Raw genomic sequence first — 16768 nt, 5'->3', positions numbered from 1 at the left:
TAAACAGACATTTACAGACACTGGAAATTCACTATGTGTTTCAGAATTACCAAGCATGATCTTAACATTCAATTGGTGAGCTTCTGTGTAAAAAGAAAGTTCTGCTAGAGGCCTAAAAAGCAAAATACATGTCTCCATTTACAGCATACTAAAACCATTGCTCTGTCATACATTAGAAAGAAAAGTTCAAAAACCATTATAATGTAGGAAAAGACCAAATGTAAGCTACCTAGTTTGAGTTCTTAGAATTAGTTGAAGTCATGTGGTGGTTTTACTCAGGTGGGCAGCTAGGCTCCACCACAACCGCTCTCTCACTCACCCTCTCCTCAAAGAGGAAGGGGGAGAAAATACAACACAGAGAACTTGAGGTTTGAGATGAGAAAGGTTTAATTAAAGAGAAAGGGAATGGGGAGGAAAAACAGAAAAAAAAGAAACAATCAGTCCGCGCGGAAGCACAGAGAGAGAAAAAAATTATTCTCTACTTCCCATCAGCGAGCGGTGTTCGGCCACGTCCTGCGAAGCAGGGCCTCAAACGCGTAGTGGTTGTTCAGGAGGAAGAGCTCCCTCCCCCACAATAGCCCCCCTTTTATTGCTGAGTGTGACATCAGGTGTTATGGAATATCCCTTTGGTTGGTTTAGGTCAGCTGCCCCGGCAATGTCCCCTCCCCATCACTTGCCCACCCCCAGTCTGCTGGCTCTTAGGGGCTTGGAAGGAGTCCTGATGCTGTGCCAGCACTACGCAGCAATAGACACAACACTGGAGTGATATCAGTGCTGTTCCAGCTACGAGTGCAGAGCACAGCACTGTGCGGGCTGCTGCAGGGAAAAGGTGACTCCAGCTCAGACAGACCCAACACATAAGCACATTCAAGTAAGGAGAAAAAATTATTTGCCTACATGAATCTATAGGACCCTGCTTAACAGAATTCTCTCTCTCTTTGGTGTTTGTATTAGTCAGTACTTGAAAGGTTTTCTGTCAGAGATAGCTAACCTGCTCTGGTTAAATTAAAAGCTCATTCAAACCTTTTGCCATCAGTTGCACTTTTTGTACCAAATTCAGCAGAATGCAGGGAAGTTTGGCTACAGTTTTCTTCTTACTCTAGCTCAGAAAAACAGAAGGAAATGATAATCTTCCTACTATCCTGAATCCATTCAGCTGAATTCATCAGCAATCACAGTACTACAATTTATAATCTCAGAAGATGTTCAGAGCTCAGATGTCCAAACTGAATTCAAGCATAGACCATGAAACTAATTCGTTATTTTATGTAGGTAGACAGTTTGGAGACAAAGGAAATAAGAAAAGGATACCACATCTGTGTGTATAGATATATATCAGCCAAGATAAAGACAGGTGGAATCTTCCAAAAGTACTGCACCTGTCTCTTCCCTGCTCTTTTCTCACAGAGCATACAAGGAACTTCTATACTAAACAGTATATTAGTATTGCAGTTTCTATCATGAACTACCTATTACATCGAAGACCATCATAGTACTGCTGACTGCAAAGAAAAGCCTGTCAGTTAAGTTAGCTCAGGCAGTTGCTTGGAGCAGTTGACATAATGCCAGATTTAAATACAGATTAATACAGATTAAGTACAGATTAGGAGATGAGTGGCTGTAGAAAGGAACCTGGCGTTGTTGGCTGACACCAGGCTCAACATGCGCCATCGGTGCACCCTGGCAGTCAAGAGGGTAAACAATTTTCTGATATGCATTTAAAAAAAAACAGCCAGTCAGTCAAAAGAGGTGATTATTCCGCTGTATTTAGCATTGGTATAGCCTCACCTTCAATATTCTATGCAGTTCTGCTCCCTACAATTTTAAAAGGATGTTGCAATACTGGAATGCATACAGCAGAGGGCAACAAAGCTGATAAAAGGGCTGGAAGGCATTTCCTCAAGGCAGCTGAGGACACTGGGATTCTTAAAGTTGGAGAAAAGGATGTTGATGGGTGATGCTCTCTACAGCTTCTTGAAGAGGGGAATTAGAGAGGGAGGAGCATCAAGAGGGATTGTAGAGCCCTAGGAGCAGCAGTAAAGGACTCAGGAGTGCAGGTATTTTTTTTATCAGTCCTCCCAGTAACGGAAGGGGATTGAAAGGGCCAGTTGAATCAGGCAAATCAACAGGTGGTTATGGACTGGTGCCAGAGAAAAGGGTTCTGCTACTTAGACCATGTGACTCATTTTGAGAAACCTGGTCTGCTGGGGACTGACTGATGGGGTTCACCTGTCAGAGAAGGGGAAGAACATCTTCAGTAATAGGCTTGCCAAGCTGGCAAAGAGGGCTTTAAACTAAAGTTTTGCTGGTTTAGTTTTTAAACTAAAGTTTGCTGTACCTCAATCCATCCTACTACTTCCAGTTTGATTATAGTATCAGTGATAGATGCCCAGAGACTACAGAAGGCCATGGATCATCAGGAGAGCACCTAAAGAGCAGCACAAAGGAATTCCAGACAGCAAGTCATCTTCATCATGGGCCCATCTTAAACGTCTCTTAAATGAACCTAAAATGTACCTTAAATTAAGAAGATACTTCAGAAGGTACTTCAGAAGGTAAGTGGTACAGGTGACCAAAACTGAGCAAAGCATGGATCATATCCAAAGGTTCTGACTTGGCCTATGCGCAATGGTAGATCTATCAGATGTCTCAAAAATCTGTCTATTTGTAGCCTGTAGTCAGTCAGTCAAGCTGAATTTTGTTCAGTGTATATCCAAACACTAAATGTTCTACACAAAATTTAGTCAACAATCCTGACGATGATATGGCCAAAATAGTATACAATTAACTTTTCTACAAGTATTTTGATGCCACTGACACGACAAACAGAATGATGAGTTGAAGTTGCTCACTAAGCTAGCAGCTATAAAGCTGAATACACAAGGGGATCAGATAGACCACTGGGAAGACATTACCATTTTTATTTTTCCAATCAGACTAGTTAATCTTCTTTGTTCTTAAACATGTTATTTGGGAACAAATCAAAATAATTATCATGCTAAGTATTTCTGAGTGAGACATCTTTGAAGACACACCTAACCTTCCTCTTTCACAACTGAAGCATACAAAATCATGAGACTATTCTCAGGATAGAAGATAAGTATAGGGTTGTGCTTTAGACTTCATAAATATTTCAGTAGAACAGTGCTGTAAATTTATAGTATGTATTTCAGTAACAAGTGATTGAACTGTGAAAAAAATATATATCCGTCCAGCATTGCATGGAAACATATTATTCTTTATGATTAATACTGTGAAGCATGTGCTGTTAAATGACCAATTCCGTTGTATTGCATTCAGTAAATTCATTATTCCAATACATTAAAAGATCCAGGCTACGATTGAATAATGGCTCTGACTTAGAGAGGAAAGGAGCTCTTGGAAGTCTTTAGTACCTCTGGGTATCGAGACTCCACCATTTCCCTGGGCAGCCCAGAGCAACTAAACCTCCCTCTCTATGAAGAAACCACCGTCTCTCACCCTCTCTGTGAAGAAATGGTTCCTCATATCCATTCTAAACCTCTTTGGTGCAACTTAAGATGATTTCCTTACATCCTATTATTTGCCACCTGAGAAAATAGACCACGAGACCCTAAGAAAGACCTAAATTGGCTTTCAAGCTTTAAGGAAGGTTTGTAACTAGAAGCTGGGGAAAAAAAATAAATGTTTACAAAACAGTGAAAATACAGTGCAATTTGGTAGGACAAAATATAAATAATTACCCCACTGCCTCTTCCGCCATTCAGGCTCTCTGAATGGTATTTATGTTTGTCTGCCTCTGCTTCACCTCACTTTCTTAAGTTCACTTACCTCACTGACTTGAGGTAAACTCATCTTTCTTAAGTGTGATTCAAACCTCAGAAGTAACATTTCACTTTCTCCAAAAGGTATGTGTGATTCATGTAAATTTCAACCAACTGAGAATGGATAAATTAAGCTCCCTTGATTATCACTGTCTATTGCACATACTTACCTTTTTTGCCCATACAGTTCTGTGCTCTGCACTTATACCTAGAACAACATTGATATCACACCAGTGTTTTGTCTATTGCAGAGCAGTGCTGGCACAGCTCTTGCTGAAATTTTCAATTTCAGAAAATTTTAGTAGGATATCTGCAAACCACTAGAATGTATTAGCTTAGCCAAGTTCCAGGCTTCATCTTCATTAATAGGAAAATAAATAAACAAACCCATACATTATCGAAATATTGCCATATTTTACTTAAGTATTGCATACAATGCCTAAATCTCACAAGAGTCTACTGATGATTTTCCCACAATATTACTGTGATATGCTTATAAAGATCTGCAAAACATTCCCATCTCCAGGTGTGGAAATGAGCTGTTAAACCCTGCATAACTGGTTAAGGTGTCAGAAAATGGGATTCAATTACATGTCGATCTAGTAAATATGGAGATAACACATATTTGTACTGCTCTGTAACACCAAACACTCAGTTTTTGCAGTATACCACTGGTAGCAGCTCCTCTCTAAGCAGGAGGGAAATAACACAAAGTAATGAAAACCTGACTAATTTCATCCATATGTAAAAAAATGTGAACAATATCATGTACCTCCCTTCAAAGTATTGCAGTCTACAGACCAGGGAGTGTTACTGATTGCTAATCTTTATGTTACACTAACATTTTTCTACTTTATGTAAAACAGTGACATTGTTAGCAATGGAAACCTACGTCTCCCTTTTTCTTGCTGAAATGACAAGATGAAGTTCACATAAGGTCTTTCTCTCTCTTTTTAATCAGGTTAGAGTTTCTCTGTTTGTTTGTTTTGTTTGTTTTTGTTTGGTTTGGTCTGTGTGTGTGGCTTGTTTTGCTTTTTTTCCAGGCAAGTTTTGTGGTCTTTAGGAAGATATATGACTCTGAAAACACTATAACCTGATAGCAGGGAACTCTCCAAGAAAGGAGAGATGACAATCAAATCTCACTACAAAAAGATTTGAACCTAGCTCTTGTACATCTTGTATGACTGGTTTTGTGTGAAGTAGAATAGTCAGCACATTGCAGTGCTTTGCTGGAAGATAGCTCCAGAGAACATCTCCCATAGTTCTAGTGCATTCCCAGAATCTTCCAGATCTGGCTTCCTACACAGTGCTTTGCCTTTTAAGTGGATGTACTACAAATGAAGCTTTATTAGAGATGAGCCTGGGGGGGCAGTCCTAGGGTTGAGAGTGAGTGCAATGGCTCAACTCAAGTGCATCTACACCAATGCATGCAGTATGCGCAACAAACAGGAGGAGCTGGAAGCCATTGCAGCAGACTATGCTGCAAATGGCAAACTATGGAAACCAATGCAGACAAACTATGACCATCACTGAAGCATGGTGGAACCACTCCCATGACTGGAGTGCTGCAATGGATGGCTGCAAGCTCTTCAGAGGGGACAAGCAACTAAGGAGGGATGGTGACATGGATCTCTATATTAGAGAGTGTTTTGATGCTGTTGAGCTTGGGGTTGGGAATGATAAGGTAGAGTCCCTGTGGATAAGGATCAAGGGTGTTCATGAACTGAGAAGGACTGGTGGGAGATGTAGTAGTGAGTTGTCTTGGGCAAAGTGACCATGACATGGTAGAGTTCTCTATTCTTGGTGAAGTCAGGAGGGGGGTCAGTAAAACTGCTAAATTGGACTTCCAGAGGCCAGACTTTGAATTGTTCAGGACATTGGTAGGGAGGGACCCTTGGGAGTGACTCCTGAAGGAAGAGGGATCCAGGAAGGCTGGACGCTCCACAAGAAGGAAGTCTTAGAGACACAGGAGCAGGCTGTCCCCATGTGCCGTAAGATGAGCTGGTGGGGAAGAAGACTGGCATGGCTGAACAGAGAACTTTTGCTGAGTGTCCAAGAGAAATGGAGAGTTTATGTCTGGTGGAAAAAGGGGCAGGCAACTCAGGGAGAGTAAAATGAAGTTGGCAGCATGTGCAGAGAAGAAAACAGGAAGGACAAAGCCCAGTACGAGCTCAACCTGGCCACTATGGTTAAGGATAATAAAAAATGTATTAAATATATTAATGACAAGAGGAGGGCCAAGGAGAACTTCCATTCTTTACTAGACACAGAAAGGAATATGCCTGCTGAGGTTCTTAATGCCTTCTCTGCATCTGTCTTTACTAGCCAGACCACTTATCCTCGGGGTACTCAGCCTCCTGATCTGGAAGTCTGGCACAAGGAGCAGAAGAAACTCCCCACAGTTCAGGTGGAACCAGTTAGACCTGTTGCTCCACCTGGACTATCACAGGTCTATGGGGCCAAATGGGATCTACATGGGGGTGCTGAGGGAGTTGGCAGATGTGATTGCTGGTTTGCTTTCCATCACCTATCAGCAATCATGATCATTTGGAGAGGTCCCAAATGACTTGATGCCTATATATAAGAAGGGTTGCAAGGAGGACCCAGGGAACTACAGGCCTGTCAGCTTGACCTCAGAGCCAGGAAAGGTGATGGAATAGGTCATCTTGAATGCATTCACACGGCATATGCTAGATAACCATGGGATCAGGCCCAGTCAGCATGGGCTCATGAAAGGCAAGCCCTGCCTGACGAACCACATCTCCTTCTATGATCAGGTGACCTGCCTGGTGTATGAGCAAAAGGCTGTTAATGTAGTCTACCTAGATTTCAGCAAAGCCTTTGACTTGTTTTTCCACAGTATTCACCTGGAGAAGCTGACAGCCCATGGCTTGGACAGGTACACTCTTTGCTGGGTTAAAAACTGGCTGGACGGTTGGGCCCAGAAAGTAGTGGTGAATGGAGTGAAATCCAGCTGGTGATCAGTCCCTAGTGGTGTTCCCCAGGGGTTGGTGTTGGGGTTCATCTTTTTAATATTTCCATTGATGATTTGGATGAGGGAATTGATTGAATCCTTAGTTAGCTACAAATGCGACCAAGTTGGGGGAAAGTGTCGATCTGCTGGAGGGTAGGAAGACCCTGCAGAGGGACCTGTACAGGATGGGTTGATGGGCAGAGGCCAGTGGGATGAGGTTCAACATTAATAAGTGCCATGTCCTTCACTTAGGTCGTAACAACCCCATGCAGTGCTACAGGCTTGGGAGAGAGTGTCCAGAAAGCTGTGTAGAGGAAAAAGATTATGGGAGTACTGATTGATGCTTTCCTGAACATGAGTCAGCCACACGTGTGCCCAGGTGGCCAAGAAGGCTGATGGCATCCTGGCTTGTATTGGGAATAGTGTAGCCAGCAGGACCAGAGTGGTGTTTGTGTCCTTGTTCTCTACTCTGGTGAGGCTGTATCTTGAGTACTGTGTTCAGTTTTGGGCCCTTCAGCACAAGAAGGACACTGAGGCTCTGGAACCTGCCCAGAGAAGGGCTATGCAGCTGGTGAAGGGCCTGGAACACAAGCCCTCTGAGGAGCGGCTGAGGGAACTGGGATTGTTTAGTTTGGAGAAGAGGAGGCTCAGGGGAGACCTTATTGCTCTCTACAACTAACTGAAAGAAAGTTGTGGGAAGGCTGGGGGTCAACCTCTTCTCACAGGTAACTAGGACTAGAGGAAAAGGCCTCAATTTGCACCAGGGGAGGTTGAGGTTGGAAACTACGAGACATTTCTTCTCAGAAAGAATAGTCAGGCATTGGAATGGATTGCCCAGGGAAGTGGTGGAGTCACCACCTCTGGGGCTGTTTAAGGAAATATTCAATGTGGTGCTTACGGACATAGTTCAGTGGGTGGCATTGGTAGTAGGGTGATGGTTGGACCAGGTGATCTTGGAGGTCTGTGGGAGTATTGCCATGGTGGTCAACAAGCCCCATGGTTGGTGATAGCATTGGACTCTTAACGATGAGGCCATGGGGAATGTAAGGAATCTAGAAGGAACAAAAAAAGGGTTTTCAGGTGAAGCCTTGCTGACTGCTTGTTCTCCAGCTGTTAAGACATGGAATTTGCTGGGCGTTTGCTGTTGCTGGTGAAGTTTTTAATAGTTAGTGGAAAAGTAATGTTAGTTGAAGTTATTGTCCTCAATAAGGTGAATGGAAGCTATGCCCTCAAAGATCTAGAAGTTATCCATACTTAAAGAACCCTGGTGTCCATGTGGTTGTTATGCCACAAAGGTCTTTTCCAACCTTAATGATTCTATGATTAAATAAGAAGTACCTACTATCACTTTTAAATTGTTTAATGTTGGTGTGAAACAACTGTACAGAATATAAGGTACTAAAGAAAAAGTCCTGAAAGTTTTCTGTTGTAGAGGTTTAAATCAATTCCCTTTATTTTTATTGGTAGAAGTTACTAATTTAAACTTATTATAGAATTCTGCTCACTGGTTACCATATAAATTTAAGTGTTTCCCTTTTTTTTTTTTTTTCATGAAAACAGTGTTCACTTTTAGAAACAACAAAGACATCTAGTAAGTCATTCACATCAAGAAATACTGAGTTTGAAAAAGGTTAGATGGTGGAAAGTGACCTGTTGAGTTTCCTTCTTTCCTTATTTATTTATTTATTTATTAATATTCCACATTTTTTCTGCCTCTTTGTTTTCTTCACATAAATTTGAAAGACTGATGCAGCAATTAGCCCAATAGGACAGAGGCTAATTCCTCTGATTTACTCCTGAGACATAGCGTAGTGAAAAACAAATCCAGATATGTTTAAGAAGGAAGAGGGCTAAATAATAAACTTGCTTGAGTTTGAGAGTGTTTAGAACAAATACTGGGAATTAGCACTGAAGCAGTATTACAATATTGAGACAGAAGCAGCCAAAGCTCCAGATAGAAGAGCAGAGACTTCCTTGTTTGAGGAAGCTGTTTATGTGGAACATTACAAACTCTCCATGGAGGACAAATATGTAAGGAAATACAACTATAAGAAATATCTGAACTATTGCTCAAACTGAGCAGTGACAGTGATGTTAGTGTGCATTTTGTTTTCCTAATTAAAGGAAAAATTAATTCCTACAGCTGAGAGTTTATGTAAAACATAAATAGCAACTTTTCTTTTTAATGATTAAAATTACAAAGGTAGCTAAGGGAGAATGCTTATAAAGTAAGAAAGAGATGTATGAGTTTTCTGTTACATGACTCATTAGATGTCAAGGAATTTATTCAAATATTACTCAATAAGGCATATTAATTAAAATAAATATTAAGCCAAGGTCTTGGTGGGACTGGATGAAACTGCTCATTTTTGCATCCTAGACTGGAACTAAAATATGAAATTTCACTATTTTTGTGAAACAACAATCACAACAACAAAGTATTAGATTTTGACTTGTCAAAACCTTTTTGTTTGATAAGGTCAAAACATTTTGTATAGATAAGATAAAAAAATCACTTCAGTACTATTATTTAGAATATAATATATAATAGTTAAAATGAAAATGTCAATATGAAGTGTTTTGTTACTTGAGAAGTAATGTTTCAATAAATTCTAAAAATTCTGTCTATTTGTTCTGTAGGCTTGGAGGTGTGGGAGAAAATCTGTCAGAGTACAATATAAGAGGGAGAAAATAACTTTCCTAAGTGTTAACTAACAAATGCTTTTATCAAAAATATCAAACTGTGACGGTAATAATTTCTATCAAAAAAGAAGTTCTGGTTTTCAGCAAGATAAAATGACAATACTAAAAACTAGAAACAACCTTTTAAGACATGAAATAAACACTTCTGTAGTAATTAAGGAGAGGGAACTTGGGCAAATTTGAGAAAGAAAAGGTGTATTGTATTTTAATGGTGAATGCCATCAGTCAAACATGCATTCTTTCTTGACTTGATCCAGACTCATTTGATCCTGTTTACTAATGAAGCTTTCCATAAGGGAGCAAATAGATATGTCTGTCCTGCTTCAACAATTGTTATCAAAATGCATTGCACATGAACTAGGCATCATCATTCTATTTCATTTTTTAATTTAAGTATGACAGACAGTCAAGGTGATGGCAGTGGAGAGTAAAAGAGAGCATTGCTTGTTTTAATCATACCAGGCAAACCAAACATTAAAAATTTAGATCAGTTAAACCATTCAATCTAACTTTAAAAAAAAAAAAAAAAAAAAGTCGCTAGTGCTCAGATGAGTCATCACTGTGCAGTATTCATAGATGTATATAACACCGTATTCATAGATGTATGTAACGCTTATTCATCTAGAAAAGCACCGTTTCATTTGCAACATCCTGGTATTCAAAGACAATACTCAGGCTCATAACACTGAAAATGTCTGTACTGTTGCAAACCTTTGCCCAGAAACTTATACAGACAAATTTATAGTATGATTCTCAGAAGTGTTTAGAAAATGTTATTCTTCTTAGTTACAAGAAAAACTTTGGTTATTTGGTATATCTAATACTGAGGTTTTAGATTGCTAATAGCAATCACTTATAAGTGATTTTTTTTTTTCAAACTCACAGAAATAGTAGTATAAACATATATCAGCAATATATTTCTGGAAAATTAAAAAAAAAAAAAAGAAACACTTTGCAACCACGGTACACAATGTTATCATAAGAGAAGAAAGAAAGAGTTTATTCTTGTCAGATGTGGCTCTGTATACATCCTTTTCATTTTTATTTATTTTTTTTTGTCTCATACAACATTTCTTTGTGGAGTAATTTCTTGTTATTGAATTTCAGTTAAAGAAATTAAAGGAAAAAAATAGAAGAAAAATAATTTCAATTAAAAAATACAGATGAGAACGTTGCATATTTATATGATTGAAAATTTACTTTACATTCCAGATGAAAAGATGATAGGAAGTATTAAAAAAAAAAAAAAAAGTGTACCTATTACTAACACAGTCTATAATCAAAAAAAAAAACAAACAAAAAACTACCTGACCAGTCTCTCTTTCAGGGACAGGTCACAAGATAACTAAGACTGCTGTTGGTTTGGTGGATAGCTAACATTTCTCTAAGTGGAATAGAATTAACTGCAATCTCAAAAAATGTTCTTAGTGGAAAATATTACACCAAACTGGGTTTACACTAAATAAATAGATTTCTTAAACAGTACCACTGAAAAAATACAAAATTTTCATTAAAATACTTACTGTATTCATGGCTAAAGTAAGAATAAATAAATGAAAGTAACATGTATGTGAACTTTATATCAATTGTGTAAATCTCAAAAGATACAAAATTATGTGCAAATGAACATGGAGACTGAGAGCTGTCTCAGAGTGGTATAAATCACTAGAAATAGAGATGACATGAGTGATTCTGTTGGTACTTATATTAATTTTCTGTTACATGGAGTAAATAAAATGTTTATGAATTTCATGAAAGGAATAGGATAGGATAGTTGATTTGGAATGGACCTAGAAAGATGATCTAACTCTACTGCCCAATCACTTAAGGGCTAACCAAATGTTAAAGAATATTATTGAGGGCATTATCCAAATGCCTCTTGAACGCTGACAGGCATGTGTATTGGGTTTGCAAGGTTTTGGTAGTGGAGGGCTGCAAGGGCGGCCTCTATGAGAAGAATCCAGAAGCTGCTCCATATTAGATAAGGGCCAGTTTCAGTCTGGCTCCAAAGGGAGCCGGCTCTAAATAATTGCTGCTGGCCAGAGTCGAGCCAATAAGTAATGTTGGTTTTGCTTCTGTGAGAGCATATTTAAGAAAAGTGAAAAAAAATGGGAGAGTGGGGAGTGAGGAAACAGCACTGAAGACGCCAAGGTTACTGAAGAAGAAGATACTCCAGGTACAGAGAAATTCCTCTGTGGACTGTGGAAAGGCCCTTGGTGAAGCAGGCTGTCCCCCTGCAGCCCATGGGATACCATGGTGGAGCAGATCTCCACGCTGCAGCCTGTGGAGAGGAATGCATGCAGGAGCAGGTTATCTGGCAGGAGCTGCCCCTGGATGGGGGACCGATGTTGGAGAGATTTTCTCCTAAAGGATGGACCCCATGATATGGACCTATATAGCAGTTTTTGAAGAGTGACTACCTGTGAGAAGCCCACGTAAGATCAGCTTTGGGAAGAACTTTATTCAGTGGGAGGGACCCCACATGGAGCAGGGGAGGAGAGTGACTCTGAAGGAATGACAGGTAAAACACTACAGACTGACCACAACCCCCATTCTGCTGTCCCCCTGTGCTGCTTGGGGGCAGGAGTTGGAAGAGGGTGGTTGGGGGAAGGCTTATTTTCTTTGTTTCTATCTTCTCTAGCTTGTTAGTAATAGGTAATAAATTTATTTAATCTACCTATGCTGAGCCTGGTTTGCCTGTGACCATAATTGTTGAGTGATTTCCCTGTCCTTGTCTCAACCTTGAGCCCTTTTCATCGCATTTTCTCCCCCTTTCCCTTTGAGGAGGGGGAGTAAGAGAGTGGTTGTGGTGGAGCTCAGCTGGGTAAAACCACATCTCTCAAGGAAGCCTATGCCACTGTTTGATCACCCTCATGGTAAAGAAACTTTTTAAAATATATCATCTGTACCTCTCCTGATGTAGTTCTGTGTCATTCCCATGTGTCCTGTCATTTCCCTTCCTCAGGAAGTTTCAGAGATCAATGAGGTCACCTGTCAGACTTCTTTTGTCCAAACTGGACAGACCAAGCATCCTCAGTCTGACATGAAGACATGCCTTCATGCATTTTTATTAATTTTGTTGCTGTACTCTGAATGCATTCGAGTACCTTAATATCCTTGTATAGTGTGGAGAAAATTAGAAAATATCCAAGTTCTTAATCCCATGTGGGAGTGTGGCCATGAGGGTTGACAAGCCCTGTGGTTGGTGATAACATTGGACTCTTAACAATGAGGCCATGGGGAATGTAGGATTTAGAAGGAACAAAGAAGGGCGCTTGAAGAAATGCCTTGCTGTCTGGGACTGCTTGTTCTCCAGTCATTAAGACATGGAAGTTGCTGGGTGTTTGCGGTTGCTGGGCAAAGTTGTTTGGCCAATGAATGTTTGGCCAGTGGAAAAGTTGGAAAAGTTGCTGTAGAGCGAATGGTATAATAAGGGCACCTGTCCTCAGTAAGAAAGTTGAGTTGAAGTTATGTCATCAATAAAGTAGTAGCAGTTACTGATCCTGAAAGAACTCTGCTGTCCATGTGGTCTTTATGCCACATTGCCAGATTATGAAAAAGAAAGAATAAAGATGAGGTTATAGTAACACCAATATCAGTGCTCAATCATTCTGTCAATAGTTATCACTCCAGTCATATATTTGCAATATCATTATCAATTTGACACTTTATATACAATGAAAGTTCTCTGTGAGTATTAGCAAATATTGATTTACTAATGAGATCTACAATAGTGACATTAAAATATGGACAGGTAGGTGAAATTCCACTTAGAAATATGGAAGCTCATACATGTGATTGGAAAAAGAAAAAAAGACAATAAATGTACCCTCTCTACAGGCAACATGAGATTTTCCTTTCCTTCAGAGATATCTTAAATCACTCCAGTGTTCAGGAGGAGCATTCCCATTAGCTGTACTCCTGGTTCTGCTGACTGATGCAAGTTTGACAGGACATTGATTCTGGTAATTCCTTCCAACCCCATAGGCAGTCATAGAGAGATGTTCCTTTACTCAGAAATTTGAGAGACTGATGTTTCCATCTAAGAATTCAGTAAGATACCACTCTGACAGTGAGATCTGAGGCGCACACCTTGTAGAGAAGAAAGGGAGAACATATAGACTTTAAAACTTTAGACTTTTGTTGTTTTGGGAGACAGTGTTAAAGAAAATGTGAAGGAAACTCCAGCTAAAAACACTGACAGACTTGCAGTCCAGTTCTAGAAGTGGGAGTGGATGTAAGCTTTAAAGTACTGTTGCAGCAAAGTAGACTGGTATGTTTATTACACTATTTACCTATGAGAAAGTCAAAATAACTTTGTCTTTTTGCATGAAGATCCTCTTTTGGGAATAATTAAGCTATTTGTACATCCACACAATAAATGATGATAGCAGTACTGTAATGGAGATATATGGCCTTCCAGAAATATTCCTTTTCAGTGTTTTAAGTGTAATATGCCATGTCTTAATTTCAAAATGAAGTCTTCATTGTCAAATTTACCTAAATTGAATTTACCTAATGAATTGAAGTTTCCTAAACTTAAAACAAAAGAATAATTTTTTGTTGTCTTTTGTTTTTAATAACAAATGAAGTACTTAAAATTGAATTAAACTAATTTTAAGAGGACAGAAATATGAATATATATACCTTTTTTTTTCTTTTTTTTTAAGAAAGGTAATGGGAGTATCTGCTTCAAAATGAACCTTACTTGTTTTATCTATTTTTTTTATCTATTTTTTTTGGCAAACAACCCATTATACACTTAGGTTTTAACGATGTTATGAGGTACAAGAAAACTAAAAGTAGGTACTAATGTGTTTGAGCTGTTGCTGTTTGTTTCACTGAAGTGCTTTTCATTTTATTTAGAATTGGTGAAGCAGGTTGTCCACTCTGCAGCCCATGGTGTAACACAGTGGAGCAGAGTTCCATGCTGCAGCCTGTGGAGGAGACCACAGTGAAGCAGGGGAACTACTGAAGGAGGCTGCAGCCTGTGGAGAACACCTGCCAGAGCAGATTCCAGGCTGGACCTGCAGCCCATGGAGAGAAGCCAATGCAGGAGCAGGTGGTGGCAGGAGCTGCTGCCCATGGGGGACCCATAACGGAGCAGTGTGCTCCTGAGGGATGGACCCATATTTGGAGCAGATCTTGAATAGCTGCTGCCTGTGGGAAGCCCACAAAGGATCAGTTCAGCAAGGACTGCATCCTGTGGGAGGGACCCCACCTTGGAGCAGGGGAAGACAGTGACCATGAAGGAGCAGCAGAGACAAAGTGCTATAGGCCCATGGAACTAAAACCTATGTTACATTAGGAAAACAGAACAAAACAAAAGAAGAGTTTCTTTTCAAAAAAAGTATTTCAAAGTCATTTTATTTCCTTTAATGAAAACAAGAATTTCAGGCTGGATATCAGGAAAATCTTCTCCATTGAGAGCATGGTTGAGCACTGGAACAGGCTCCCCAGGACAGTGGTTATGGCCCTGAACCTTCTGGAATTCAAGAAGCATTTGGACACATCTCAGACATGTGGTCTGATTTTTTTGAGTTGTCCTTTGGGGCCCCTGGAGTTGGACTCAATGATTTTTGTGGGTCTTTTCCATTTTGGGATATTCTATGATTTTAAGGAGAGAGGAAAAAAAAAAAAAAAAGACTTTGTATAACACAGCTGATATTTATTTATTTATTTTATTTATTTTATTTATTTTATTTATGTATTGTGATACTCACTTTAATATGAAAAATGTAGGAATCATTCACTGTTTTGACATTATCAAATAAAACACCTTCACGAACATTCTAATGTCAGTTACCAGGTTGGATTTCTTTCTGTTGCATCTGCTTTACTTCATAGATTATATTTTTTTTCTGATTATAATAGCTTAAATATATCTTACTTAAGCAGAAATGAAGTGAGTGCACTGACTATGCAACTAATTCAGATGTTTTCTGTTCTGACCATATAATCTCCTCTGAGTCCATAACACATCCCAAAACAGCAAGTTACATCAGAACCGATATCTTCTGAAACACAGAAACAGAAACACAGAATTTCTAGGTTGGAAGAGACCTCAAGATCATCGAATCCAACCTCTGACCTAACACTAACAGTCCCCACTAAACCATATCCCTAAGCTCTACATCTAAACGTCTTTTAAAGACTTCCAGGGATGGTGACTCCACCACCTCCCTGGGCAGCCTGTTCCAGTGTCTAACAACCCTTTCAGTAAAGAAGTTCTTCCTAACATCTAACCTAAAACTCCCCTGGTGCAACTTAAGCCCATTCCACCTCGTCCTGTCACCAGTCACGTGGGAGAACAGGCCAACCCCCACCTCACTACAGCCTCCTTTAAGGTTATCTGTAAAGAACAATAAGGTTGCCCCTGAGCCTCCTTTTCTCCAGGTTGAACAATCCCAGCTCCCTCAGCCGCTCCTCGTAGAACTTGTTCTCCAGGCCCCTCACCAGCTTCGTCGCCCTTCTCTGGACCTGCTCAAGCACCTCGATGTCCTTCTTGTAGCGAGGGGCCCAAAACTGAACACAATACTCAAGGTGCGGCCTCACCAGAGCCGAGTACAGGGGGACGATCACCTCCCTAGCCCTGCTGGTCACACTGTTTCTGATACAAGCCAGGATGCTGTTGGCCTTCTTGGCCACCTGAGCACACTGCTGGCTCATATTCAGCCGACTGTCCACCATCACTCCTAGGTCCTTCTCTGCCTGGCAGCTCTCCAACCACTCATCTCCCAGCCTGTAGCTCTGCTTGGGGTTATTGCGCCCCGGGTGCAGGACCCGGCACTTGGCCTTGTTAAACTTCATGCAGTTGACCTCAGCCCATTGGTGCAGCCTATCCAGATCCTCCTGCAGAGCCTTCCTACCCTCGAGTAGATCGAAACACGCACCTAGAAAAAAAAATATTAAAGAAAATTAGATGATATTGCTCATACTTCAGTTTAGTAAAGGTAAACCAATATTATTTCAGTATATTTTGGATGAAGAGGAGGGAAGGGCAGGGGCGAGGCAAGGCAAGGCAGAATGGCACAAAGCTGTGACAGGAAAGGTTCAGCTTGGATGTGGAAAAAATTCTTCATTGCAAAGGTGATCTGGAACTCGAACAGGCTCCGTAGGGAAGTGGTCACAGCACTAAGCCTGCTGGAGTTCAAGAAGCATTTAAACAATGCTTTCAGACATGTGGTTTGATTTTTGGGTGGTCCTGTGTGGAGCTGGGAATTAGACTCAATGATCCTTTTGGGTCCCTTCCAACTCAAGATATTCTATGATTCTATGATTGTAAGTT

The 16768-nt window shown here is 40.2% G+C and overlaps 1 long non-coding RNA gene across 1 annotated transcript; it reads left to right on the top strand.

Annotated features, from left to right (window-relative positions):
* Nucleotides 1–1921: 1921 nt before the first annotated feature.
* LOC137851843 (uncharacterized) lies at nt 1922–15138 on the top strand. Its single transcript, XR_011093531.1, has 3 exons — nt 1922–2057; nt 2363–2555; nt 14347–15138. It is a non-coding gene; the product is annotated as an uncharacterized lncRNA (long non-coding RNA).
* The last annotated feature ends 1630 nt before the right edge of the window (nt 15139–16768 follow it).

This window comes from Anas acuta, chromosome 2 (genome assembly GCF_963932015.1).
Source record: "Anas acuta chromosome 2, bAnaAcu1.1, whole genome shotgun sequence".
Classification (NCBI taxonomy): Eukaryota; Metazoa; Chordata; class Aves; order Anseriformes; family Anatidae; genus Anas; species Anas acuta.
The sequence above is the reverse complement of the archived record's forward strand: the minus strand, read 5'-3'. Positions and strand labels throughout refer to the sequence as shown.